We start from the raw sequence: 3,692 nt of genomic DNA, 5'->3' as shown, positions 1-3,692 counted from the left end.
TATTTCTACCCCGCCTTTTGGCCAAAAGGCCCTCAAGGCGGCTTACAAAAAACACAAATATAAAAATACATCAATATATCAATAAAATACATCAAAAATACTTCAAAATACATCAATAAAACAATACAATTTACAATTTACAGTAGCCAATACATACATAAATAAATGTGGGTGAGAAGAAGGATGGGCACCGGAGAAATCCAAAGGAATGGATCTTGAGGGAAAGACCTGGAGGAGAGATCCTTTCTCCATGATGACTGAAAGGAACTTTGCTTCAAAGCCTCATCGAATGACTTCCCATTTGCACAAGTTGCCATTGTCTCCCCAATTGCTAGCAGACCATGTGTGCATCTTTATTATTTGATTTATATCCCGTCCTTCCTCCCAGCAGGAGCCCAGGGCGGCAAACAAAAGCACTAAAAACACTTTAAAACATCATAAAAACAGACCTTAAAATACATTAAAACAAAACAACTTTAAAAACATTTGTTAAAAAAGCTTTAAAGGTGTCTTTAAAAAAGGTTTAAAAATATTTTATTTATTTATTTATTTAATTTATCCTGCCCTTCCTCACAGCAGGAGCCCAGGGCGGCAAACAAAGCACTAAAACACTTTAAAACATCATAAAAACAGATCTTAAAATACATTAAAACAAAACAGCATGAAAAACATTTAAAAAAACAACCTTAAAAAAGGGTTAAAACATTTTTTAAAAACATATTGTTTAGAAAAAAGAAAAAATGTTTTTTTTTAAAAAAAAAGCATATTAAAAAGCAATTCCAACACAGACACAGACTGAGATAGGTCTCAACTGGGATAGGTCTCAACTTAAAAGGCTTGTTGAAAGAGGAAAGTCTTCAATAGGTGCTGAAAAGATAACAGAGATGGCGCCTGCCTAATATTTAAGGGGAGGGAATTCCACAGGGTAGGTGCCGCCACGCTAAATTTTATATGCATTTCTCCATAAAATATACAATTCTGTGCACAATTTCTGAACCAAACCTGCATTGCAAATTCAGAGAAGTGCATGATCTGTATAGGACAAGCAAGTTAGGCTGGTTCGCTTTAAAACACACATCAAAATTCCTTCCCCCCCCCATCCCTAGTCACAGTGCTACAAAGTCAATCAGATTTGCTAATGCCATGATGTCGTTTAAGAAGACAAATGAGGGCGAGGGTAATTTGAATGAATAACACTGCTTCTCAAGGAATAATGGGGAAAGAGTCAAAAGAGGACATTTTTGGACACTTCTGGGATTTTTGTGAAAAACAGTCTTATTTTAGTTCTGCACTACCTGCAGCTGAATAGTCTTATGAACAAGCATGCATGCAGAAAATAACAGGTATTCTATGCACTATTTCCAGTGCTGTGTGGGTTTGAGTGATCTGAATCCCCAGTGGGTAGCTGATTATGTCTTCATCTTTCAAGAAGGTCACATTATACAAATCAATTGCTAATTCAATTAGTCATGAAAAAAACATGCCATGAAACATCCCTGGGAGATGATTGGGAGTCAGTTATATATGGGCGACTGAGCAAAGACAGTTAGCCTGGGCCGGGGGCTTTGATTTTTAATCCATAATGTCAAAGATTTCCATCCTTTTGAACTAAAAAAAAATCTGACTTGCAAGTTATTTTTCACAGAGTAGCATTTTATAACTGCATTGCCATTGGCATGTGTGGTCATGCGCATGAAGTCTGTTCCTTATGCCTGACTAATAAGAGTTTTTAAGGATGATCTAATCAATATAGACTTAACTGTGAAGGGTTCTCTGGCTAATGGCATATCTGTTTATAAAAAGCCAGCTCTCTCAACATTCCATCATACTCTAGAGCAGAGCTTGGAAAAGTTACTTTTTTGAACTACAACTCCCATCAGCCCCAGCCAGCATGGCCACTGGATTGGGCTGATGAGAGTTGTAGTTCAAAAAAGTAACTTTTCCAAGCTCTGCTCTAGTGTGACCAACAGAACCAGAATGGATAAATGCTGATTGTTAGTGGCTGGGTCAGTGGAGTTAGCAGAGACAGGAGGTAGGTCAAAACACCACCCCAACTTGGCTCTCCTCTATTTTCTCCCATATACTGAATTATTGCCATTTACTACTCAAACTGAAGTGCTACACTTGGAGGCAAAGCTGTGATGAAGGTAAAACTACCTTCTGCACCTGGCAGTGAGTGGCACAAACCTATCACGTGTGCACCCCTGTGGTCCCTTGCATTGGCATTTTACTAGTCTAGTGTGAGCCACACACCACTTCTATAGGCTCTCCTGGGAGCTGGGAAACACCAAGGCATGCACCTATTGAATTGGGCAAGTTTACCTTGAGCATTAAAGATTCACCAATGAGAGTTAATCCATCAAAACTGAATTTCAAAAGCAACATTTATTAGTAGTTGTTTTTTGTGCAATTTATTTATTTTATTTATTTATTATTAGATTTATATCCCGCCTTTCCTCCCAGTAGGAGCCCAGGGCGGCAAACAAAAGCCCTAGAAACACTTTAAAACATAGTAAAAACAGACTTTAAAATATATTAAAACATTTTTTTTAAAAAAAGAAAAGGTTTAAAAACATACTAAAAAGCAATTCTGATACAGACACAGACCAGGATAAGGTCTAGACCAGCCTTTCCCAACTAGTGGGCCACCAGGTGTTGGTGTACCACATCTCCCATCAGCCTTAGCCAGCATTGCCAATGGTCAGGAAAGATGGAAATTGTGGTCCAACAACATCTGGAGGCACACTAGTTGGGAAAGGCTGGTCTAGACTAAGGCACTGTGTCCTCACTGTACTGCATCTAGCACACAGCATAATATTTCCTCTCTGTTGGTGTCTGCAAACTGGAACATTCCTCCTTCATGAGGGGCCTTTCGCTGTCCCACAGGACATCTACCACATCCTGGTGTCCGGCTTCCTCTGCCAAATCCATAGCGTCCCGGCCTTGTGGCTCACAGACCCCCACCCAGGCAGCACCACCGCTCAGGAGATACCTTACAGCCTCCACCTGTCCAGAATAAGCTGTGCACTTAATGGCTGTCCAATAATAACTACCTCTATAGTTCACATCTCACCCTTCCTTCTCCACCAGCATCTGCAGAGATTTCAGGTAGCCATCCTGTGCAGCTTTCAAGAACTTATTCCCTTTGCAGCTGCCTGTCTGTCCTGGATGGTTCTGGGTGTGAGGAACTTCTCGTGATGGCTGGTCGCGTACATAAGGCATCTTTCGTTTCCTCTCGGAGGGTCTCCCAGAATTAGTTTGAAGCAAAAGGCTCTCATAGAAGCTGCGTGCTGCCTCATGTGCTGTGTTCTCTTCTTTCTAGCCAGCAATACAGGACCCTCTCCAGCTTTTTTTCTGGATATGCCCATCTCTCCAGAGATCCAATTCCTCCTGGGCATGTGTAAAGGCAATCAGATGAGGACTATAGTTCATGCTGAAGTATAGTACCACTGGCTATAAAGCTAGAGATGCAACTTAAATCTCCTCAGCCAGGTTCTACTTTACTGCAGAAAACTAGGCTCCAAGACTTCCAGACCGACGAGAGAAACCAGGATAAGGTCTCTACTTAAAAGGCTTGTTGAAAGAGGAAGGTCTTCAGTAGGCACTGAAAAGACAACAGAGATGGCACCTGTCTAATATTTAAGGGGAGGGAATTCCAAAGGGTAGGTGCCACTACACTAAAGGTCTGCTTC

General features: G+C 40.8%; 1 pseudogene; it reads right to left on the bottom strand.

Annotated features, from left to right (window-relative positions):
- Nucleotides 1-2,769: 2,769 nt before the first annotated feature.
- Nucleotides 2,770-3,432, bottom strand: LOC133378043 (G patch domain and ankyrin repeat-containing protein 1-like; annotated as a pseudogene).
- Between the last annotated feature and the right edge of the window lie 260 nt (nt 3,433-3,692).

Source organism: Rhineura floridana, chromosome 2 (assembly GCF_030035675.1).
Source record: "Rhineura floridana isolate rRhiFlo1 chromosome 2, rRhiFlo1.hap2, whole genome shotgun sequence".
Lineage (NCBI taxonomy): Eukaryota > Metazoa > Chordata > Lepidosauria > Squamata > Rhineuridae > Rhineura > Rhineura floridana.
The sequence above is the reverse complement of the archived record's forward strand: the minus strand, read 5'-3'. Positions and strand labels throughout refer to the sequence as shown.